The following is a 26,302-nucleotide window of genomic DNA, read 5'->3' on the forward strand; positions in this document are numbered from 1 at the left end:
TACAGCCTCAGTTAAAAAAAAGTTCTAGTAATTTTTCTCGATCCTCTCTCTCTAGAAAACATTCTCTTTGAAATTCTTCTATGGATTCACTATACTTTCTAAATTTTTTTAGATTTTTTTTCTAGATCATCTCTCGAAAAAGAGCTTTGCTAGAAACTTTTCCAGAGCCTAATGAAGAAATATTTTTTCTAGTTTTTTTTTCTCGTTCGTCTCTCTAGAAAAAAAAAAAAAAACACAACTTTTCTGAATCATTTTCTGGAGCCTCAATCTTTTCTAGATTATTTTCTGGAACTTCAGTCTTTTCAGTTCTTTTTCTGGATTGTAAAGCCAGAAAACATTTTTTACTAGCGTCTTTCCTGGAGCTTCAACCTTTTCTAGATCCTTTTCTATAGCCTCAATCTATCAAAAGACTTTTCTTGTTTCTTTTCTTGATTTTGTCTTTATAAAGAAGTCTTTTCTAGATTCTGTTCTAGAGCCGCAATCTAAAAATCGTTCTTTTCTAGATTCTTTTACGGATCATCTCTCTTGAAACAATGTTTTTCTACATTCTTTTCTAGAGCCTCATTTTAGAAAACATTTTTCTAGTTTCTTTTCTAGATTTTATCCCTAGAAATAAATCTTTTCTAGGATATCAATCTAGAAAACATTCTTTTCAAGAATCTTTTCTGGAACCTCTCTCTCTAGAAACATGTTTTTTTCTAGATTCTTTTCTACAGCATCAATGTAGAAAAAATATTTTCTTTTTTTCTTTTTTTTTTTTTTTATTATATATATATATATATATATATTTTATAATATTATCCCTTGTATTCATTTTTCCAAATTACCCTCCCTCCCTCTATTCCCTCCCCCCGACGACAGGCAATACCATACATTTTACATGTGTTACAATATAGTCTAAGTACAATACATGTGTGTGAATATCATTTTCTTGTTGCACAGTAAACATTAGAATCCGAAGGTACATGCAACCTGGGCAGACAGATATTAGTGCTAACAATTTACATTCCCCTCCCAGTGTTTCTTCTCTGGGTGTATCTACCTCTGTCCATCATTGATCAACTGGAAGTGAGTTGGATCTTCTTTATGTTGAAGATTTCCACTTCCATCAGAATACATCCTCATACAGTATTGTTGTTGAAGTATACAGTGATCTTCTGGTTCTGCTCATTTCACTCAGCATCAGTTGATTTAAGTCTCTCCAACCCTCTCTGTATTCCTCCTGCTGGTCATTTCTTACCGAGCAATACTATTCCATAACCTTCATATACCACAATTTACCCAACCATTCTCCAACTGATGGACATCCATTCATCCTCCAGTTTCTAGCTACAACAAAAAGAGCTGCAACAAACATTTTGGCACATATATGTCTCTTTCCGCTCTTTAGTATTTCTTTGGGATATAATCCCAGTAGTAGCGCTGCTGGGTCAAAGGGTATGCACAGTTTGATAACTTTTTGGGCATAATTCCAGATTGCTCTCCAGAATGGCTGGATTCTTTCACAACTCCACCAGCAATGTATTAGTGTCCCAATTTCCCCACATCCCCTCCAACATTTGTCATTATTTGTTCCTGTCATCTTAGCCAATCTGACAGATGTGTAGTGGTATCCCAGAGTGGTCTTAATTTGCATTTCTCTGATCAGTAGTGATTTGGAACACTCTTTCATGTGAGTGGATATAGTTTCAATTTCTTCCTCTGAGAATTGTCTGTTCATATCCTTTGACCATTTATCAATTGGAGAATGGTTCGGTTTCTTATAAATTATGGTCAGTTCTCTATATATTTTGGAAATGAGACCTTTGTCAGAACCTTTGTTTTTAAAAATATTTTCCCAATTTGTTACTTCCCTTCTAATCTTGTTTGCATTAGTATTATTTGTACAGAAACTTTTTAGTTTGATGTAATCAAAATCTTCTATTTTGTGATCAATAATGATCTCTAGTTCTCCTCTGGTCATAAATTCCTTCCTCCTCCACAAGTCTGAGAGGTAGATTATCCTCTGTTCCTCTAATCTATTTATTATCTCCCTCTTTATGCCTAAACCATGGACCCATTTTGATCTTATCTTGGTATATGGTGTTAAGTGTGGATCCATATCTAATTTCTGCCATACTAATTTCCAGTTTTCCCAACAGTTTTTTCCGAATAATGAATTTTTATCCCTAATGTTGGAATCTTTGGGTTTGTCAAAGATTAGATTGCTATAGATGTACCCTTTTTTGTCCTTTGTATCTAATCTGTTCCACTGATCTACCGGTCTATTTCTTAGCCAATACCAAATGGTTTTGGTGACTGCTGCTATATAATATAGCTTTAGATCAGGTACACTTAGACCACCTTCCTCTGAGTTTTTTTTCATTAGTTCCCTTGCAATTCTTGACCTTTTATTCTTCCATATGAATTTTGTTGTTATTTTTTCTAGGTCATTAAAATAGTTTCTTGGGAGTCTGATTGGTATAGCACTAAATAAATAGATTAGTTTGGGGAGTATTGTCATCTTTATTATATTCGCTCGGCCTATCCAAGAGCACTGAATGTCTTTCCAATTATTTAAATCTGATTTTATTTTTGTGGCAAGTGTTTTGTAATTTTTCTCATATAATTCCTGACTTTTCTTTGGTAGATGGATTCCCAAATATTTTATACTCTCAACATTTGTTTGGAATGGAATTTCTCTTTGTATCTCTTGCTGTTGCATTTTGTTAGTGATATATAAAAATGCCGAGGATTTATGTGGATTTATTTTGTATCCTGCCACTTTGCTGAAATTTTGAATTATTTCTAGTAGCTTTTTAGCAGAGTCTTTGGGGTTCTCTAAGTATACCATCATGTCATCTGCAAAAAGTGATAGTTTAATTTCCTCATTTCCTACTCTAATTCCTTGAATCTCTTTCTCGGCTCTTATTGCCGAGGCTAGCGTTTCTAGTACTATATTGAATAGTAATGGTGATAGTGGGCAACCTTGTTTCACTCCTGATCTTACTGGGAAAGGTTGCAGTTTATTTCTATTGCATATTATGCTTACTGACGGTCTTAAATATATACTCCTGATTATTCTAAGGAATAATCCATTTATTCCTATACTCTAAAGAGTTTTTAGTAGGAATGGATGTTGGATTTTGTCAAATGCTTTTTCTGCATCTATTGAGATGATCATATGGTTCTTATTAATTTGATTATTAATATGGTCAATTATATTAATAGTTTTCCTAATATTAAACCAGCCCTGCATTCCTGGAATAAATCCTACTTGATCATAGTGTATTATCTTGGAGATGATTTTCTGAAGTCTTTTTGCTAATATCTTATTTAAGATTTTAGCATCAATATTCATTAAGGAGATTGGTCTATAATTTTCTTTCTCAGTTTTCGATCTACCAGGTTTAGGTATCAGTACCATGTCTGTGTCATAAAAGGAATTTGGTAGGACTCCTTCATCCCTTATTTTTTCAAATAATTTATATAACATTGGGGCTAATTGTTCTTTAAATGTTTGGTAGAATTCACATGTGAATCCATCTGGCCCTGGGGATTTTTTCCTGGGGAGTTGATTAATAGCTTGTTCTATTTCTTTTTCTGAAATGGGACTATTTAAGCAATTTATCTCCTCCTCTGTTAATCTAGGGAGCCTATATTTTTGGAGGAAGTCATCCATTTCACATAAGTTATCAAATTTATTGGCATAAAGTTGGGCAAAGTAACTCCTTATTATTTCTCTAATTTCCTCTTCATTTGGTGGAAAGATCCCCCTTTTCATTTGTAAGACTATCAATTTGATTTTCCTCTTTCTTTTTTTTGATCAAATTTACCAAAGGTTTATCTATTTTATTGGCTTTTTCATAAAACCAACTCTTGGTTTTATTTATTAATTCAATAGTTTTTTTACTTTCAATTTTATTGATTTCTCCTTTTAAGTTTTGTATTTCGAGTTTAATTTTTGGTTGGGGGTTTATAATTTGGTCTTTTTCTAGCCTTTTAAGTTGTAAGCCCAATTCGTTAATCTTCTCTTTCTCAATTTTCTTCAAATAAGCCTCTAAAGATATAAAATTTCCCCTTATTACCGCTTTAGCTGCATCCCAAAGATTTTGATATGATGTCTCATCATTATCATTATCTTGGGTGAAATTGTTAATTGTTTCTATAATTTGCTCTTTCACCCAGTCATTCTTTAAGATGAGATTATTCAGTTTCCAATTACTTTTTGGTCTATTTACCCCTAACTTTTTACTGAATGTAGCTTTTATTGCATTGTGATCTGAGAAGAAGGCATTTATTATTTCTGCCTTCCTACATTTAATTTTGAGATCTTTATGTCCTAGTATATGGTCAATTTTTGTATAGGATCCATGAACTGCTGAGAAGAAAGTATATTCCTTCCTATTGCCATTCAGTTTTCTCCAAAGGTCCATCATACCTAGTTTTTCTAATGTTCTATTTACTTTTTTAATTTCTTTCTTGTTTGTTTTGTGGTTTGATTTGTCTAAATCTGAGAGTGCAAGGTTGAGATCTCCCACTATTATAGTTTTACTGTCTATTTCTTCTTGCAGTTCTCTTAACTTTTCCTTTAGAAAGTTAGATGCTATACCACTTGGTGCATATATGTTTAGTATTGATATGGCTTCATTATTTATGCTACCTTTCAGCAGGATATAGTTTCCTTCCTTATCTTTTTTAACGAGATCTACTTCTGCTTTTGCTTGATCTGAGATAAGGATAGCTACCCCTGCTTTTTTGGCTTTACCTGAAGCATAATAGGCTCTGTTCCAACCTTTTACCTTTACTTTGTATGTATCTCCCTGCTTTAAGTGTGTTTCCTGTAGGCAACATATTGTAGGGTTCTGCTTTTTGATCCAATCTACTATCCGTCTCCGTTTGATGGGATCGTTCATCCCATTTACATTTACAGTTAAAATTACTAATTCTGTATTTCCTGCCATCGTATTATCCCCAGATTATGCTTTTTTCCCTTGACCCCCCTGATCCCCCTCCCCGATATTTAATTTACAGACCCCCCTTGTGACGCGCAACCCTCCCTCTTTTTTTTTTTTTTTTTTTTTTAGGATCCCTCCCCCCTCCCTCCAAGTCCCTTCACTTATTCTCCTTTTCCTTTTCCCTTTTCCTCTCCCCCCTTTTAATGAGGTGAGAGAAAATTCTCTGAAAAACAAATATGTTAATTATTTACTCTTTGAGCCTCTTCTGATGAGAGTAAGATTCACACAATGATTCTCCCCCTCACTAAGTTCCCTCAGATATGGTGTATTTTCTATGTCTCTTCCTGGGATGTAGTTTCCCTCTTTTTATCACTCCTTCCCCTTTTTCTGAACCGACCTCCTTCCCTTTACTACACCCCCCTTTTTTTCTTTTATATCAGTAAAATCAAATTATCCTTGAGTATTTTTTATATACCCACAACAGAGTTACAGTTCTCAAGGGTTCTGTGTACCTTTTTCTGTTTCTCTTCAGTCTTGTGGATGTAGATCAAATTTTTTGTTTAAGTCTGGTTTTTTTCTTAGAAACATATAGAATTCCTCTGTTTCATTGAATGACCATCTTCTTCCATGGAAAAAGATGCTAAACTTAGCTGGGTAGTTCATTCTTGGTTGCAGTCCTTGATCTTTTGCCTTACGGAATATCAGGTTCCAGGCCCTTCTATCTTTTAATGTGGAGGCAGCCAGATCTTGGGTGACCCTTATTGTGGCACCTTGGTATTTAAATTGTTTTTTTCTAGCTGCTTGCAGGATTTTCTCCTTTGTGTGGTAATTCTGCAGCTTAGCCACAATATTCCGTGGTGTTCTTTTTTTAGGGTCTATTTCAGAAGGAGTTCGATGAATTCTTTCCACATCTACTTTCCCTTCTGTTTCTATTATCTCTGGACAGTTCTCTTTGATAATTTCCTGTAAAATAGAATCTAGGCTCTTTTTTTGGTCATAGTTTTCGGGAAGTCCAATAATCCGCAGATTATCTCTCCTAGATCTATTTTCCAGGTCTATAGATTTTCCCAGTAAGTATTTGACGTTGTTCTCCAGCTTCTCATTTTTTTTGTTTTGTTTGACTGATTCTTGGGTTCTCTGTGAATCATTCATTTCTATTTGTTCCATCCTGACTTTTAAGGAGTTATTTTCTTCTTTCACAGTTTTTAGTTCTTTTTGTAAATGCCCAATTTCGTTTTTAAATGAATTATTTTGCTCTATTGAATTTTTTTCCATTTCCCTAATTTTTTTTTTTTTTGAGAATTATTTTCTTTTTCCAATTCCGAAATTCTATTTTCTTGAGACTTTTTTATCTTTTCCAATTTAGAAATCCTACTTTCCTGTGTTTTTTTAACCTTTTCTAATTCACTAATTTTGTTTCCCTGCATCTCCTGTGAATTCTTTATTTTTTCCAACTCCAATTTCAGGACGTTGTTATTCTCTATCATAACTTCCCTTTCTTTTCCCCATTTTTCTTCGATCTCCCTCAATTTTTTAAGAGCTTCTTCTAGGAGAGAGTTATGTGATGGGGGGCAGGAATCGTTCCCCTTTAGGTTGTTATCTTCTGAATCTTTGCTGTTAACTTCCTCGGGGTTGGTTACCCGCTCTTTCTCTGTATAGAAGGAATCTATAGTTTTTTCTAGCTTTTTTTGCTCATACTTAAAAAATGTTTTGGGGTCTGTCCCTGGGGTAGGAAATTATTTACTTCTTTACCAGCTTCCTCCCAGACCGGATGGATGCAGCGGCCCCTGCGCCGGAGCTAAGATAGAGCTCTGGGAGAGAGTTCCCCACCCCCTCCCTGGAAGTGCCTCAGAGGTGATTAGCACTACAGTGCTTCGAGGGCGTAGAATAGTGAAGACTGCAGGAAGCCCAGCCTATGTGTCCGGGTGGGGAGTGGATGTCTGCAGCAGGTGACGTGAGAAGCCCCTGTGCTCAAACTGGAAGTGTCTGCCAGAAACCGCGGTCCCTAGTTCAAAGGTTCCGCTTCTCTGGGACTTCCTGGAGCTGAGTTCCACTCCCTCCAGCTAAGCTAGGCAGTGTGTGTTGCCTTGGGCCGTATCCACCCACTTGTCAGTCTCTTAACTATTCTCAGGAGGTAGCTGAGGCCACACCCCCTGGTGCAGAGTCTACTGAGTCACCCCCCAGGGTCGGGGAAAATCTAATCTGAGTTTTAAAATATCTTGGCTTTCTCTTCTGAACTGCTAAATAATTAGCAGAGAAGAGCTAACAGCCTGTGCCAGATTCCTTTACCTCAGTGGCTTCTCTGATCCCAGAGCCCTTCCCAGCGCAATGGGCGCAGTGTGCCCCTACCCCACCGTCTGTGCTGGTCTTTCTTATTCCTCCCCTGAGAACTGACCTTTCCTGTTGAAACTCCAGATTCTCTTCAGCTGGTAAGTCGTGCTTCCAGTCCTTGTGGTATCTATTAGTCCTGAGCTAATTTTGAGACTTAATTTATCTAATTGGTTGTGAGGGAGTGAGGACGTTCACTGAGTCGTGTGTTTCTTCTCCGCCATCCGAAAAAATATTTTCAAGGACTTATTTGGATCCTCTCTCTAGAAACAACTCTTTTCCAGAGCCTCAATCCATAAAACAATCTCTTCCATATATTTTCTGGATCCTCAGTCTTTCCTAGATGCTTTTATGGATACTCTCTCTAGAAAAAACTCTTGCCCAGATTCTATTCTGGAGCCTCAATCCAGAAAAAAAAGAAAAAACAAAAACAAAAACAAAACAAAAAAAAAACAAAACATTTTTTCTCCATTCTTTAATGAATCCTCTCTCTAGAAAAAATCCTCTTTTCTACATTCTTTTCTGGAGCACCTACTTTTACATATTGTTGTCTAAATGCTCAATACAGAAAACATTCTTTTCTAGATCCTAAAATAGAGCTTCAATAGAGAAAACAATCTTTTCTATATTCTTTTCTGGTTCATCTCTTTAAAACATCTGTTTTTTTTCTGATTTCTTTTCTATTCCCTCAATCAAGAAAACATAATTTTTCCTAGATTCATTATCTAGACGCATCCAAACCTTTTTAGATTATTTATTGAAGCCTCAATTCTTTGTCTAGAGCCTCAGTAAAAAAAAAAAAAAAAAAAAAAAAAAAAAAAACTCTCTGTTTTCTAGATTATTTTCTGGTTATAAAAACTTTTCTAATTCTTTTCTGGATTTCCATTCTATAAACAACCTTTCTATAGTTTCTTTTCTACAATCTCAATCTAAAAAAAATATTCTAGATTTCTTTTCTGGATCCTCTCTTTAAAAACAGCTTTGCTAGAATCTTTTCTAGAGCCTCAATTCAGAAAATTTTTTTCTAGCTTCTTTTCAGCTTTTTCTTTCTAGAAAAACCTCTTTTCTAGATCATTTTATGGAGCCTCAATCATCTAGATTATTTTCTGGAACTTCTATCTTTTCAGACCCTTTTCTGGATTTTCAAGCAAGAAAACATTCTTTGCTCACGTCTTTCCTGGAGCTTCAACCTTTTCTAGATCTTTTTCTATAGCTGCACTCCAGAAAAAGTCTTTCTAGATTGTTTTCTTGATTCTATCTTTAGAAACGAGTCTTTTCTAAATTCTTTCTAGAGCCTGAATCTAGAAAACTTTCTTTTCTAGATTATTTTATGGATCATATCTCTTGAAAAAATGTTTTTGAAGATTCTTGTCTAGAGCCTTCATTCTAGAAAACATTTTTCTAGATTCTTTTTCTAGATCTTCTCTCTAGAATCCAGTCTTTTCTAGATTCTTTCTAGAACCGCAGTCTGGAAACCATTTTTTCTAGAATCTTGTCTGGATCCTCTCTCTAGAAAAAAAGTCTTTTCTATTCTAGAGCCTCAGTCTAGAATATATTCTTTTCTAATTCTTTTCTGGATCCTCTCTCTACAAACAAGTCTTTTCTAGATTCTTTTCTAGTACAACAATTTAGAAAACATTTTTTTTTTTAGAATCTGTTCTGGATCCTCTCTCTAGAAACAACTCTTTTCCAGAGGCTCAATCCATAAAACAATCACTTCTAGATTTTTTTCAGGATCCTCTATCTGTCCTAGATCCTTTTCTGGATACTCTCTCTAGAAACAACTCTTTTTCTAGATCCTATTCTAGACCCTCAATCCAGAAAACATTCTTTTCTAGATTTTTTTGTAAATCCTCTCTCTAGAAAAAAACCTCTTTTCTACATTCTTTTCTGGAGCATCAACCTTTTCCATATTGTTTTCTAAAACTTCAATCCAGAAAACATTCATTTTTCGATACTATAATAAAATCTCAATCCAGAAAACTATTTTCTAGAATCTTTTCTGGGTCTTCTTTCTAGAAAAAAACCTCTTTTCTACATTGTTTTCCATATTGGTTTTTAATTAATTTTATAATTATAACATTTTTGGACAGTACATATGCATAGTTAATTTTTTTTACAACATTATCCATTATACTCCCTTCTGTTCTGAATATTTCCCCTCCTTCCCTCCACTCCTTCCCTCAACGAGATGGCAGCTATTCCCATACATATTAAATAAATATCTTATACTATATCCTAGGTACAATATATATGTGCAGAACCGAATTTTGTTGTTGTTGCAAAGGAAGAATCGTATTCAGAAGGTAAAAATAATCTGGGAAGAAAAACAACAACAACAACAAAAAACGGATATAAAATGCTCACAGTTTACACTCATTTCCCAGTGTTCCTTTTCTGTGTGTAGCTGATTCTGTCCATCATTGATCAAATGGAATTGAATTAGATCTTCTTTACATTGAAGATATCCACTTCCATCAGAATACATCCTCACACAGTATCATTATTGAAATGTATAATGATCTCCTAGTTCTGCTCGTTTAACTCAGCATCAGTTGATGTAAGTCTCTCCAAGCCTCTCTGTATTCCTCCTATTGGTTATTTCTTATAGAACAAAAATATTCCATAACATTCATATACCATGATTAACCCAACTATTCTCCAATTGATGGACATCCATTCATTTTCCAGTTGCTAGCCACTATAAAAAGGGCTGCCAAAAACATTTTGGCACATAAAGGTCCCTTACCCTGCTTTATTATTTCCTTGGGATATAAGTGCAGTAGTAACACTGCTAGGTCAAAGGGTATGCTTATTTTGATAACTTTTTGGGAATAATGCCAGATTGCTATCCAGAATAGTTGAATTCTTTCACAACTCCACCAACAATGCATCAGTGTCCCAGTCCTATTGAAACATCAATTCCTTTCCTTACTTGTTCTTCTCTATTTCCCATTCTATTCAGTCTGATTTTCCCTTTGTTACTTTTGCAGTTTGGGATATTATTGTTGATATCAATTCTCTCGTATTTGCTTCAAAGGAACTTTTTTTGTACTATGCATTATCTTCTTTATATTTAATGCTGGATCAAAGGATTCTTAAGAGGAATCCTATTTAGCAGAAAGAGTGAATTGCAGAGAAATCTTCCAGTTATTCCCTTTGGAAAAATCCATGTCTTTGGATACTTGTTCTTTTCTATTTACCATTCAATTGAGTCTTGTTTTCCCTGTGATTCCTGTGCATTTTTGATCATGATATTTGATGTTAATTCTCTCGTATTTTCTTTACTGGAACTTTCTCTATACGATTCATTATCTTCTTTATATTTAAAGTTTATAAAAGGTTTCATAACAGCAATCCTTTTCAGTGTAAATAGTTTACATCCAAAGAAATGATCCAGTTATTCCCTTTCGAAAAAACAATTCCTTTTCAAACTTGTTCTTCTCTATTTCACATTCTATTGAGTCTAGTTTACCCTTTGTTCCTTTTGCAGTTTGGGATATTATAGTTGATATCAATTCTCTCATATTTGCTTCAATGAAACTTTTTGTGGGCAATGAATTATCTTCTTTATATTTAAGCTGGATCAAAGGCTTCTTAACAGGAGTCCTATTAAGTGGAAAGAGTGAATTTCAGAAAAATCTTCCAGTTATTCCCTTTTGAATAATCCATTCCTTTGGATACCTGTTCTTCTCTATTTCCCCTTCTTTGTAGCCAAGTTTTCCCTTTGATGTTAGTTCTCTCCCAATTGCTTCAATGGAACTTTCTGTACAAGTTGCATTAACCTCTTTATATTTAAAGCTTGATCAAAGGTTTCTTAACAGCCATCCTTTTCAGTCTAACAAGTTTTTGCCCAAAGCAATGTTCCGGTTATTTCCTATTGAATAAATAATTCCCTTACTTACTTGTTCTCCTCTATGTCACATTGTATTGAGTCTAATTTTCCCTTTGTTTGTTTTGCAGTTTGGGATATTATAGTTGATATCAATTCTCTGGCACTTGCTAAAATAGAATTTTTGTGCACAATGCATTATCTTCTTTATATTTAAAGCTGTATCAAAGGATTCTTATACAGCGGAAAGGGTGAATATGCAGAGCAGTCTTCCAGTTATTCCCTTTTGAAAAGTCCATTCCTTTGCTTACTTGTTCTTCTCTATTACCCATTCTATTGAGTCTAGGTGTTGCTTTGTGTCCCTTGCATTTGGGATCATTATACTTGATGTTAATTCTCTCCCCTTTGCTTCAGTGGAACTTTCTGTACAAGTTGCATTAACTTCTTTATATTTAAAGCTTGATCAAAGGTTTCGTGACAGCAATCCTTTTCAGTCTAAAAAGTTTTTTTTCCAAAGCACTGTTCTGGTTATTTCCTTTTGAAGAAAAAATTCCCTTACTAACTTGTTCTCCTCTATGTCACATTCTATTGAATCTAATTTTCCCTTTGTTTCTTTTGCAGTTTGGGATATTATAATTGATATCAATTCTCTTGCATTTACTTCAATAGAATTTTTGTGCACAATGCATTATTTTCTTTATACTTAAAGTTGTATCAAAGGATTCTTATTCAGCGGAAAGGGTGAATGTGCAAGCAGTCTTCCAGTTATTCCCTTTTGCAATGTCCATTCTTTTGCTTACTTGTTCTTCTCTATTACCCATTCTATTAAGTCTAGGTTTCTATTTGTTTCCCTTGCATTTGGGATCGTTATACTTGATGTTAATTCTCTCCCATTTGCTTCAGTGGAACTTTCTGTACAAGTTGCATTAACTTCTTTATAATTAAAGCTTGATCAAAGGTTTTGTAACAGCAATCCTTTTCAGTCATAAAATTTACGTCCAAAGAAATGAACCAGTTATTCCCTTTTGAAAAAACAATTCCCTTACTTAGTTGTTTTTCTCTCTGTCACATTCTATTGAGTCTAATTTTCCCTTTGTTTCTTTTGTAGTTTGGGTATCAATTGATATCAATTCTCTGGCATTTGCTTCAATAGAATTTTTGTGCACAATGCCTTATGTTCTTTATATTTAAAGATGTATCAAAGCATTCTTAACAGGAGTCCTATTCAGCGGAAAGGGTGAATGTGCAGAGAAATCATCCAGGTATTCCCTTTGGAAAAGCTATTCCTTTGGATACTTGTTCTTCTCCATTTCCCATTCTATTGGGTCTAAGTTTCCCTTAGTTTCCCTTCCATTTTGGATCATTATAATTGATGTTAATTCTCTCCCATTTGTTTCAATAGAACTTTCGGTAAAAAGTCGCATTAACCTCTTTATATTTATAGCTGGTTCAAAGGTTCCGTAACAGCAATCCTTTTCAGTCTAAAAAGTTTTTCTCCAAAGCAATGTTCCGGCTATTTCCTTTTGAAGAAATAATTCCCTTACTTACTTGTTTTCCTCTATGTCACATTCTATTGAGTCTAATTTTCCCTTTGTTTCTTTTGTAGTTTGGGATATTATAGTTGATATCAATTCTCTGGCATTTGCTTCAATAGAATTTTTGTGCACAATGCATTACCTTCTTTATATTTAAAGCTGTTTCACAGGATTATTAACAGGAGTCCTATTCAGCAGAAAGGGTGAATGTGCTGAGAAATCTTCCAGGTATTCCCTATTGAAAACTCCATTCCTTTGAATACATGTTCCTCTCCATTTCCCATTCTATTGGGTCTAGGTTTCCCTTAGTTTCCCTTCCATTTCCAGTCATTATAATTGATGTTAATTCTCTCCCATTTGCTTCAATGAAACTTTCTGTACAAGTTGCATCAACTTCTTTATATTTAAAGCTTGATCAAAGGTTACGTAACAGCAATCCTTTTCATTCTAAAAAGCTTAAATTTAAAGAAATGATCCAGTTATTCCCTTTCAAAAAACAATTCCTTTTCTTCCTTGTTCTTCGCTATTTCACATTCCATTGAATCTAGTTTTCCCTTTTTTCCTTTTGCAGTTTGGGATATTATAGTTGATATCAATTCTCTCATATTTGCTTCAATGAAACTTTCTGTGCACAATGTATTATCTTCTTTATATTTAAGCTGGATCAAAGGCTTTTTAACAGGAGTCCTATTAAGTGGAAAGAGTTAATTGCAGAAAAATCTTCCGGTTATTCCCTTTTGAATAATCCATTCCTTTGGATACTTGTTCTTCTCCATTTCCCATTCTGTTGGGTCTAGTTTTCCCTTAGTTTCCCTTCCATTTCGGATCGTTATGATTGATGTTAATTCTCTCCCATTTGCTTCAATGGAACTTTCTGTACAAGTTGCATCAACTTCTTTATATTTAAAGCTTGATCAAAGGTTACATAACAGCAATCCTTTTCAGTCTAAAAAGTTTAAGTTTAAAGAAATGATCCAGTTATTCCCTTTCAAAAAACAATTCCTTTTCTTCCTTGTTCTTTGCTATTTCACATTCCATTGAGCCTAGTTTTCCCTTTTTTCCTTTTGCAGTTTGGGATATTATAGTTGATATCAATTCTCTCATATTTGCTTCAATTAAACTTTCTGTGCACAATGTATTATCTTCTTTATATTTAAGCTGGATCAAACGCTTTTTAACAGGAGTCCTATTAAGTGGAAAGAGTGAATTGCAGAGAAATCTTCCAGTTGTTTCCTTCTGAAAAATCCATTCCTTTGGATACTTGTTCTTCTCCATTTCCCATTCTATGGGGTCTAGTTTTCCCTTACTTTCCCTGGCATTTTGGATCATTATAATTGATGTTAATTCGCTCCCATTTGCTTCAGTGGAACTTTCCGTACAAGTTGCATTAACCTCTTTATATTTAAAGCTTCATCAAGGGTTTTGTAACAGCAATCCTTTTCAGTCTAAAAATTTTTTGTCCAAAGCAATGATCCGGTTATTCCCTTACAAAAAAACAATTAATTTTCTTAGTTGTGCTTGCCTACTTCACATTGTATTGAGTCTAGTTTTCCCTCTGTTTCTTTTGCAGTTTGGCATATTAGAGTTGATCAATTCTCTCGTATTTTCATCAATGGAACATTTTTGGTACAATGCATTACCTTCTTTATATTTGGTGCTGGATCAAAGGATTCTTAACAGAATCTTATTCAGTGGAAAGAGTGAATTGCAGACAAATCTATGAGTTATTCCCTTTTGCAAAATCCATGCCTTTGGATACTTGTTCTTCTCTATTTCCCCTTCTATTGAGTCAATTATTTCCTTTGATTCCTGTGCATTTTCGATCCTTATAGTTGATGTTAACCCCTCCAATCTGATTTAGTGGAATTTCTGTAAATGATTCATTATCTTCTTTATATTTAAAGCTTGATCAAAGGTTTTGTAACAGCAATGCTTTTCAGTCTAAAAAGCTTTTGTCCAAAGCAATGTTCTGATTATTCTGTTATGCAAAAACAATTCCTTTTCTTAGTTGTTCTTCTCTATTTCACATTCTATTGAGTCTAGTTTTTCCTTTGTTTCTTTTGCAGTTTGGGATATTAGAGTTGATCCCAATTATCTCTTATTTTCTTCAATGGAACGTTTTTGGTACAATCCATTACCCTCTTTATATTTAATGCTGGATCAAATGATTCTTAAGAGAATCCTATTCAGCAGTAAGGGTGAATTGCAGACAAATCATCCAGTTATTCCTTTTTGAAAAATCCATTCTTTTGGATACTTGTTCTACTCTATTTCCCCTTCTATTGTGTCAATTTTCCCTTTGATTCCTGTGCATTTTGCATCATTATAGTTGATGTTTATTCTCTCCCATTTGATTCAGTGGTACTTTCTATACAAAGTGCATTATCTTCTTTATATTTAAAGCTTGATCAAAGGTTTTGTAACAGCAATCCTTTGCAGTCTAAAAAGTTTCTGTCCACAGCAATGTTCCGGTTATTCCCTTACGAAAAAAAAAATCCTTTTCTTGCTTGTTCTCTATTTCACATTCTATTGAGTCTAGTTTTTCCTTTGTTTCTTTTGCAGTTTGGGATATTATAGTTGATACCAATTCTCTCGTATTTGCAGCAAAGGAACTTTTTTGTCACAATGCATTACCTTCTTGATATTTAATGCTGGATTAAAGGATTCTTAACATAATCCTATTCAGTGTAGAGAGTGAATTGCAGACAAATCTTCCAGTTATTGCCTTTTGAAAATTTCATGCTTTTGGATAATTGTTCTTCTATACTTCCCCTTCAATTGAGTCAAGTTTTCCCGTTCATTTCTGTGAATTTTTGATCATCATAGTTGATGTTAATCCTCTCCCATTTGATTCAGTGGAAGTTTTTGTAAATGATTCATTATTTTCCTTATATTAAAACTTGATCAAAGGTTTTGTAACAGCAATCCTTTGCAGTCTAAAAAGTTTCTGTCCAAAGCAATGATCCGGTTATTCCCTTATGAAAAAACAATTCCTTTTTTTACTTGTCCTTCTCTCCTTCACATTCTATTGAGAGTAGTTTTCCTTTGTTTCTTTTGCAGTTTGGGATGTTAGAGTTGATCCCAATTCTCTCGTATTTTCATCAATGGAACTTTTTTGGTACAATGCATTACCTTCTTTATATTTAATGCTGGATCAAAGGATTCTCAACAGAATCCTATTCAGCAGAAAGAGAGAATTGCAGACAAATCCTCCAGTTATTCCCTTTATTCATGCTTTTGGATACTTGTTCTCTATTTCCGCCTCTATTGAGTCATTTTCCCTTTGATTCCTGTGCATTTTCGATCCTTATAGTTGATGTTAATCCTCTCCCATTTGATTGAGTGGAACTTTCTGTTAATTATTAATTATCTTCTTTATATTTAAGGTTGATGAAAGGATTTGTAACAGCAATCCTTTTCAGTCTAAAAAGTTTCTATCCAAAGCAATGTTCCGGTTATTCCCTTACGAAAAAACAAATCCTTTTTTTACTTGTCCTTCTCTACTTCACATTCTATTGAGTCTAGTTTTCCTTTGTTTCTTTTGCAGTTTGGGATGTTGGAGTTGATACCAATTCTCTCATATTATCATCAATGGAACTTTTTTGGCATAATGCATTACCTTCTTTATATTTAATGCTGGATAAAAAGATTCTTAACAGAATCCTATTCAGGGGAAAGGGTGAATTGCAGACAAATCATCCAGTTATTCCCTTTTGAAAAATCCATTCCTTTGGGTCCCTGTTCTTCTCTATTTCCCCTTCTAATGAATCAACTTTTCCCTTTGAATCCTGTGCATTTTCGATCCTTATAGTTGATGTTAATTCTCTCCCATTTGATTCAGTGGAACTTTTTATACAAGATGCATTATCTTTTTTATATTTAAAGCTTGATCAAAGGTTTTGTAAAAGCAGTCCTTTGCAGTCTAAAAAGTTTTTGTCCAAAGCAATGATCCGGTTATTCCCTTAGGAAAAAACAATTCCTTTTCTTACTGTTTCTGTATTTCACATTCCATTGAATCTATTTTTCCCATTGTTTCTTTTGCAGTTTGGGATGTTAGAGTTGATCCCAATTCTCTCGTATTTTCATCAATGGAACTTTTTTGGTACAATGCATTACCTTCTTTATATTTAATGCTGGATCAAAGGATTCTCAACAGAATCCAATTCAGCAGAAAGAGAGAATTGCAGACAAATCCTCCAGTTATTCCCTTTAGAAAAATTTATGCTTTTGGATACTTGTTCTCTATTTCCCCCTCTATTGAGTCGTTTTCCCTTTGATTTCTGTGCATTTTCGATCCTTATAGTTGATGTTAATCCTCTCCCATTTGATTCAGTGGGACTTTTTATAAATGATTCATTATCTTCTTTATATTTAAAGCTTGATGAAAGGTTTTGTAACAGCAATCCTGTTCAGTCTAAAAAGTTTCTATCCAAAGCAATGTTCCGGTTATTCCCTTACGAAAAAACAAATCCTTTTTTTACTTGTCCTTCTCTACTTCACATTCTATTGAGTCCAGTTTTCCCTTTGTTTCTTTTGCAGTTTGGGATATTTTAGTTGATACCAATTCTCTCGTATTTACTTCATTGGAACTTTTTTGGTACAATGCATTACCTACTTTATATTTAATACTGATCAAAGGATTCTTAACAGAAACCTATTCAGCAGAAAGTGAGAATTGCAGACAAATTATCCAGTTATTCCCTTTTGAAAAATTCATGCTTTTGGATACTTGTTCTCTATTTCCCCCTCTATTGAGTCATTTTCCCTTTGATTCCTGTGCATTTTTGATCCTTATAGTTGATGTTAATCCTCTCCCATTTGAAGCAGTGGAACTTTCTGTAAATGATTCATTATCTTCTTTATATTTAAAGCTTGATGAAAGGTTTTGTAATAGCAATCCTGTTCAGTCTAAAAAGTTTCTATCCAAAGCAATGTTCCGGTTATTCCCTTACGAAAAAACAAATCCTTTTTTTACTTGTCCTTCTCTACTTCACATTCTATTGAGTCCAGTTTTCCCTTTGTTTCTTTTGCAGTTTGGGATATTTTAGTTGATACCAATTCTCTCGTATTTACTTCATTGGAACTTTTTTGGTACAATGCATTACCTACTTTATATTTAATGCTAGATCAAAGGAATCTTAATACAATCCTATTCAGGGGAAAGACTGAATTGCACACAAATCATCCAGTTATTCGCTTTTGAAAAATCCATGCCTTTGGATACTTGTGCTTCTCTATTTCCCCTTCTGTTGTGTCAACTTTTCCCTTTGATTCCTTTGTATTTTGGATCAATATAGTTGATGTTAATTCTCTCTCATTTGATTCAGTGGAACTTTCTATACAAGGTGCATTATCTTTTATATATTTGAAGCTTGATCAAAGTTTTTGTAAAGGCAATCCTTTGCAGTCTAAAAAGATTTTGTCCAAAGCAATGATCTGGTTTTTCCCTTACGAAAAAACAATTCTTTTTCTTACTGGTTACCTATTTCACATTCTATTGAGTATAGTTTTCCCTTTGTTTCTTTTGCAGTTGGGGATATTAGAGTGGATCCCAATTCTCTTGTATTTGCATCAATGGAACTTTTTTGTTACAATGCATTACGTTCTTTATATTTAATGCTGGATCAAAGGATTCTTAGCATGCTATTCAGCGGAAAGAGTGAATGGCAGACAAATCTTCCAGTTATTCCCTTTTGAACATTTCATGCTTTTAGACAATTGGTCTTTTCTACTTCCCCCTCCATTGAGAAAACTTTTCCCTTTGATTCCTGAATATGTTGGATCCTTATAGTTGATGTTAATTCTCTCCCATTTGATTCAGTGGAACTTTTTGTACAAGTTACAATAACTTCTTTATACTTAAAGCTTGATCCAAGGTTTTGTAACAGCAATCCTTTTAAGTCATAAAATTTACATTCAAAGAAATGATCCAGTTATTCCCTTTCAAAGAAATAATTCCTTTGCTTACTTGTTGTTCTCTATGTCACATTCTATTGAGTCTAGCTTTCCCTTTGTTCCTTTTGCAGTATGGGATATTATAGTTGATATCAATTTTCTCATATTTGTTTCAATGAAACATTTTGTGCACAATGCATTATCTTCTTTATATTTTAGCTGGATCAAAGGCTTCATAACAGGCATCCTATTAAGTGGAAAGAGTGAATTGCAGAGAAATCTTCCAGGTATTTCCTTTTGAAAAATCCATTCCTTTTGGATAAATGCTCTTCTCTATTTCCTTTTCTATGTAGTTAAGTTTTCCATTTGATGTTAATTCTCTCAAATTTGATTCAATGGAACTTTCTGTACAAGTTGCATTAATTTCTTGATATTTAAAGCTTGATCAAAGGTTTTGTAATAGCAATCCTTTTAAGTCATAAAATTTACATTCAAAGAAAAGATCCAGTTATTCCTTTTCTTAAAAACAATTTCTTTTCTCACTTGTTCTTCTCTATTTCACATTCTATTGAGTCTAGTTTAACCTTTGTTCCCTTTGCATTTTGGGATATTATAGTTGATATCAATTCTCTCATATTTGTTTCAATGATCCATTTTGTGCACAATACATTATCTTCTTTATATTTTAGCCTGATCAAAGGCTTCATAACAGGCGTCCTATTAAGTGGAATGAGTGAATTGCAGAGAAATCTGCCAGGTATTTCCTTTTGAAAAATCCATTCCTTTTGGATACTTGTTCTTCTCTATTTTCCTTTCTATGTAAAGTTTTCCCTTTGATGTTAATTCTCTCAAATTTGATTCAGTGGAACTTTCCGTACAAGTTACAATAACTTCTTTATACTTAAAGCTTGATCCAAGGTTTTGTAACAGCAAACCTTTTAAGTCATAAAATTTACATTCAAAGAAATGATCCAGTTATTCCCTTTTGAAAAACAATTCCTTTGCTTACTTGTTCTTCTCGATTTCACATTCTATTGATTTTAGTTTTTTCTTGCTTCCTTTTGCTTTTGGGGATATTATAGTTGATATCAATTCTCTCATATTTGTTTCAATGAAACATTTTGTGCACAATGCATTATCTTCTGTATATTTAAAGCTGTGTCAGAGGAATCTTATTCAGTGGAAAGGGTGAACGTGCAGAGCAGTCTTCCAGTTGTTCACTTTTGAAAAGTCCATTCCTTGGCTTCCTTGTTCTTCTCTATTACCCATTCCATTGTGTCTAGGTTTCGCTTTGTTTCCCTTGCATTTGGGTTCATTATACCTGATGTTAATTCTCTCCCATTTGCTTCAGTGGAATATTTCTGTACAAGTTGCATTAACTTCTTGATATCTAAAGCTTGATCAAAGGTTTTGTAACAGCAATCCTTTTAAGTCATAAAATTTACGTTCAAAGAAATGATCCAGTTATTCCCTTTCAAAGAAACAATTCCTTTGCTTACTTGTTCTTCTCTATGTCACATTCTATTGAGTCTAGTTTTCCCTTTGTTCCTTTTGCAGTATGGGATATTATAGTTGATACATATATTGTCTTATATTTGCTGCAAGGAAACATTTTGTGCACAATTCATTATCTTCTTTCTATTTTAGCTGGATCAAAGGCTTCATAACAGGCGTCCTATTAAGTGGAAAGAGTGAATTGCAGAGAAATCTTCCAGGTATTTCCTTCTGAAAAATCCATTCCTTTTGGATACTTGTTCTTCTCTATTTCCCTTTCTATGTAAACTTTTCCCTTTGATGTTAATTCTCTCAAATTTGATTCAATGGAACTTTCTGTACAAGTTACAATAACTTCTCTATACTTAAAGCTTGATCAAAGGTTTTGTAACAACAATCCTTTAAAGTCATAAATGATCCAGTTATTCCCTTTCAATGAAACAATTCCTTTGCTTACTTGTTCTTCTCTATGTCACATTCTATTGAGTCTAGTTTTCCCTTTGTTCCTTTTGCAATTTGGGATATTATAGTTGATATATATTGTCTCATATTTGCTTCAAGGAAACAGTTTGTTCACAATGCATTAACTTCTTTATATTTAAAGCTCTGTCAAAGGAATCTTATTCAGCGGAAAGGGTGAACGTGCAGAGCAGTCTTCCAGTTGTTCACTTTTGAAAAGTCCATTCCTTTGCTTCCTTGTTCTTCTCTATTACCCATTCCATTGTGTCTACGTTTCGCTTTGTTTCCCTTGCATTTGGGTTCATTATACTTGATGTTAATTCTCTCCCATTTGCTTCAGTGGAATATTTCTGTACAAGTTGCATTAACTTCTTGATATTTAAAGCTTGATCAAAGGTTTTGTAATAGCAATACTTTTAAGTCATAAAATTTACATTCAAAGAAAAGATCCAGTTATTCCTTTTCTTAAAAACAATTTCTTTTCTCACTTGTTCTTCTCTATTTTCACATTCTATAGAGTCTAGTTTAACCTTTGTTCCCTTTGCATTTTGGGATATTATAGTTGATATCAATTCTCTCATATTTGTTTCAATGATCCATTTTGTGCACAATGCATTATCTTCTTTATATTTTTGCCTGATCAAAGGCTTCATTACAGGCGTCCTATTAAGTGGAAAGAGTGAATTACAGAGAAATCTGCCAGGTATTTCCTTTTGAAAAATCCATTCCTTTTGGATACTTGTTCTTCTCTATTTCCCTTTCTATGTAAATTTTCCCTTTGATGTTAATTCTCTCAAATTTGATTCAGTGGAACTTTCTGTACAAGTTACAATAACTTCTTTATACTTAAAGCTTGATCAAAGGTTTTGTAACAGCAATCCTTTTAAGTTATAAAATTTACATATAAAGAAATGATCCAGTTATTCCCTTTTGAAAAACAATTCCTTTTTTACTTGTTCTTCTCTATTTCACATTCTATTGATTTTAGTTTTTTCTTTGTTTTTTTTGCGTTTGGGGATATTATAGTTGATATCAATTCTCTCATATTTGTTTCAATGAAACATTTTGTGCACAATGCATTATCTTCTTTATATTTTAGCTGGATCTAAGGCTTCATAGCAGGCGTCCTATTAAGTTGAGAGAGTGAATTGCAGAGAAATATTCCAGTTATTTCCCTTTTAAAAATCCATTCCTTTTGGATACTTTTTCTTCTCTATTTCCTTTTCTATGTAGTTAAGTTTTCCCTTTGATGTTAATTCTCTCAAATTTGATTCAAGGGAACTTTCTGTACAAATTACAATATCTTCTTTATATTTAAAGCTTGATCAAAGGTTTTGTAATAGCATTCCTTTAAAGTCATAAAATTTACGTTCAAAGAAATGATCCAGTTATTCCCTTTCAATGAAACAATTTTTTTGCTTACTTATTCTTCTCTATGTCACATTCTATTGAGTCTAGTTTTCCCTTTGTTCCTTTTGCAGTATGGGATATTATAGTTGATATATATTGTCTCATATTTGCTTCAAGGAAACAATTTTTGCACAATGCATTAACTTCTCTATATTTAAAGCTGTGTCAAAGGAATCTTATTCAGCGGAAAGGGTGAACGTGCAGAGCAGTCTTCCAGTTGTTCACTTTTGAAAAGTCCAATCCTTTGCTTCCTTGTTCTTCTCTATTACCCATTCCATTGTGTCTAGGTTTTGCTTTGTTTCCCTTGCATTTGGGTTCATTATACCTGCTGTTAATTCTCTCCCATTTGCTTCAGTGGAATATTTCTGTACAAGTTGCATTAACTTCTTGATATTTGAAGCTTGATCAAAGGTTTTGTAATAGCAATCCTTTTAAGTCATAAAATTTACGTTCAAAGAAATGATCCAGTTATTCCCTTTCAAAGAAACAATTCCTTTGCTTACTTGTTCTTCTCTATGTCACATTCTATTGAGTCTAGTTTAACCTTTTTTCCCTTTGCATTTTGGGATATTATAGTTGATATCAATTCTCTCATTTTTGCTTCAATGAAACATTTTGTGCACAATGCATTATCTTCTTTATATTTTAGCTGGATCAAAGGCTTCATAGCAGGCGTCCTATTAAGTGGAAAGAGTGAATTGCAGAGAAATCTTCCAGGTATTTCCTTTTGAAAAATCCATTCCTTTTGGATACTTGTTCTTCTCTATTTCCTTTTCTATGTAAAGTTTTCCCTTTGATGTTAATTCTCTCAAATTTGATTCAATGGAACTTTCTGTACACGTTATAATAACTTCTTTATATTTAAAGCTTGATCCAAGGTTTTGTAACAGCCATCCTTTTAAGTCATAAAATTTACGTTCAAAGAAATGACCCAGTTATTTCCTTTCAATGAAACAATTCCTTTCCTTACTTGTTCTTCTGTATGTCACATTCTATTGAGTCTAGTTTTTCCTTTGTTCCTTTTGCATTTTGGGATATTATAGTTGATATCAATTCTCTCATATTTGCTTCAATGAAACATTTTGTGCACAATGCATTATCTTCTTTATATTTTAGCTGGATCAAAGGCTTCATAACAGGCGTCCTATTAAGTGGAAAGAGTGAATTGCAGAGAAATTTTCCAGTTATTTCCTTTTTCAAAATGCATTCCTTTTGGATACTTTTTCTTCTCTATTTCCTTTTCTATGTAGTTAAGTTTTCCCTTTGATGTTAATTCTCTTAAATTTGATTCAATGGAACTTTCTGTACAAGTTACATTAACTTCTTTATATTTAAATCATTATTAAAGGTTTTGTAACAGCAATCCTTTTAAGTCATAAAATTTACATTAAAAGAAATGATCCAGTTATTCCCTTTCAATGAAACAATTCCTTTGCTTACTTGTTCTTCTCCATGTCACATTCTATTGAGTCTAGTTTTCCCTTTGTTCTTTTTGCAGTTTGGGATATTATAGTTGATATATATTGTCTCATATTTGCTTCAAGGAAACATTTTGTGCACAATGCATTAACTTCTGTATATTTAAAGCTGTGTCAAAGGAATCTTATTCAGCGGAAAGGGTGAACGTGCAGAGCAGTCTTCCAGTTGTTCACTTTTGAAAAGTCCATTCCTTTGCTTCCTTGTTCTTCTCTATTACCCATTCCATTGTGTCTACGTTTCGCTTTGTTTCCCTTGCATTTGGGTTCATTATACTTGATGTTAATTCTCTCCCATTTGCTTCAGTGGAATATTTCTGTACAAGTTGCATTAACTTCTTGATATTTAAAGCTTGATCAAAGGTTTTGTAATAGCAATACTTTTAAGTCATAAAATTTACATTCAAAGAAAAGATCCAGTTATTCCTTTTCTTAAAAACAATTTCTTTTCTCACTTGTTCTTCTCTATTTTCACATTCTATAGAGTCTAGTTTAACCTTTGTTCCCTTTGCATTTTGGGATATTATAGTTGATATCAATTCTCTCATATTTGTTTCAATGATCCATTTTGTGCACAATGCATTATCTTCTTTATATTTTTGCCTGATCAAAGGCTTCATTACAGGCGTCCTATTAAGTGGAAAGAGTGAATTACAGAGAAATCTGCCAGGTATTTCCTTTTGAAAAATCCATTCCTTTTGGATACTTGTTCTTCTCTATTTCCCTTTCTATGTAAATTTTCCCTTTGATGTTAATTCTCTCAAATTTGATTCAGTGGAACTTTCTGTACAAGTTACAATAACTTCTTTATACTTAAAGCTTGATCAAAGGTTTTGTAACAGCAATCCTTTTAAGTTATAAAATTTACATATAAAGAAATGATCCAGTTATTCCCTTTTGAAAAACAATTCCTTTTTTACTTGTTCTTCTCTATTTCACATTCTATTGATTTTAGTTTTTTCTTTGTTTTTTTTGCGTTTGGGGATATTATAGTTGATATCAATTCTCTCATATTTGTTTCAATGAAACATTTTGTGCACAATGCATTATCTTCTTTATATTTTAGCTGGATCTAAGGCTTCATAGCAGGCGTCCTATTAAGTTGAGAGAGTGAATTGCAGAGAAATATTCCAGTTATTTCCCTTTTAAAAATCCATTCCTTTTGGATACTTTTTCTTCTCTATTTCCTTTTCTATGTAGTTAAGTTTTCCCTTTGATGTTAATTCTCTCAAATTTGATTCAAGGGAACTTTCTGTACAAATTACAATATCTTCTTTATATTTAAAGCTTGATCAAAGGTTTTGTAATAGCATTCCTTTAAAGTCATAAAATTTACGTTCAAAGAAATGATCCAGTTATTCCCTTTCAATGAAACAATTTTTTTGCTTACTTATTCTTCTCTATGTCACATTCTATTGAGTCTAGTTTTCCCTTTGTTCCTTTTGCAGTATGGGATATTATAGTTGATATATATTGTCTCATATTTGCTTCAAGGAAACAATTTTTGCACAATGCATTAACTTCTCTATATTTAAAGCTGTGTCAAAGGAATCTTATTCAGCGGAAAGGGTGAACGTGCAGAGCAGTCTTCCAGTTGTTCACTTTTGAAAAGTCCAATCCTTTGCTTCCTTGTTCTTCTCTATTACCCATTCCATTGTGTCTAGGTTTTGCTTTGTTTCCCTTGCATTTGGGTTCATTATACCTGCTGTTAATTCTCTCCCATTTGCTTCAGTGGAATATTTCTGTACAAGTTGCATTAACTTCTTGATATTTGAAGCTTGATCAAAGGTTTTGTAATAGCAATCCTTTTAAGTCATAAAATTTACGTTCAAAGAAATGATCCAGTTATTCCCTTTCAAAGAAACAATTCCTTTGCTTACTTGTTCTTCTCTATGTCACATTCTATTGAGTCTAGTTTAACCTTTTTTCCCTTTGCATTTTGGGATATTATAGTTGATATCAATTCTCTCATTTTTGCTTCAATGAAACATTTTGTGCACAATGCATTATCTTCTTTATATTTTAGCTGGATCAAAGGCTTCATAGCAGGCGTCCTATTAAGTGGAAAGAGTGAATTGCAGAGAAATCTTCCAGGTATTTCCTTTTGAAAAATCCATTCCTTTTGGATACTTGTTCTTCTCTATTTCCTTTTCTATGTAAAGTTTTCCCTTTGATGTTAATTCTCTCAAATTTGATTCAATGGAACTTTCTGTACACGTTATAATAACTTCTTTATATTTAAAGCTTGATCCAAGGTTTTGTAACAGCCATCCTTTTAAGTCATAAAATTTACGTTCAAAGAAATGACCCAGTTATTTCCTTTCAATGAAACAATTCCTTTCCTTACTTGTTCTTCTGTATGTCACATTCTATTGAGTCTAGTTTTTCCTTTGTTCCTTTTGCATTTTGGGATATTATAGTTGATATCAATTCTCTCATATTTGCTTCAATGAAACATTTTGTGCACAATGCATTATCTTCTTTATATTTTAGCTGGATCAAAGGCTTCATAACAGGCGTCCTATTAAGTGGAAAGAGTGAATTGCAGAGAAATTTTCCAGTTATTTCCTTTTTCAAAATGCATTCCTTTTGGATACTTTTTCTTCTCTATTTCCTTTTCTATGTAGTTAAGTTTTCCCTTTGATGTTAATTCTCTTAAATTTGATTCAATGGAACTTTCTGTACAAGTTACATTAACTTCTTTATATTTAAATCATTATTAAAGGTTTTGTAACAGCAATCCTTTTAAGTCATAAAATTTACATTAAAAGAAATGATCCAGTTATTCCCTTTCAATGAAACAATTCCTTTGCTTACTTGTTCTTCTCCATGTCACATTCTATTGAGTCTAGTTTTCCCTTTGTTCTTTTTGCAGTTTGGGATATTATAGTTGATATATATTGTCTCATATTTGCTTCAAGGAAACATTTTGTGCAC

Source organism: Sminthopsis crassicaudata, chromosome 6 (genome assembly GCF_048593235.1).
Source record: "Sminthopsis crassicaudata isolate SCR6 chromosome 6, ASM4859323v1, whole genome shotgun sequence".
Taxonomy (NCBI): Eukaryota; Metazoa; Chordata; class Mammalia; order Dasyuromorphia; family Dasyuridae; genus Sminthopsis; species Sminthopsis crassicaudata.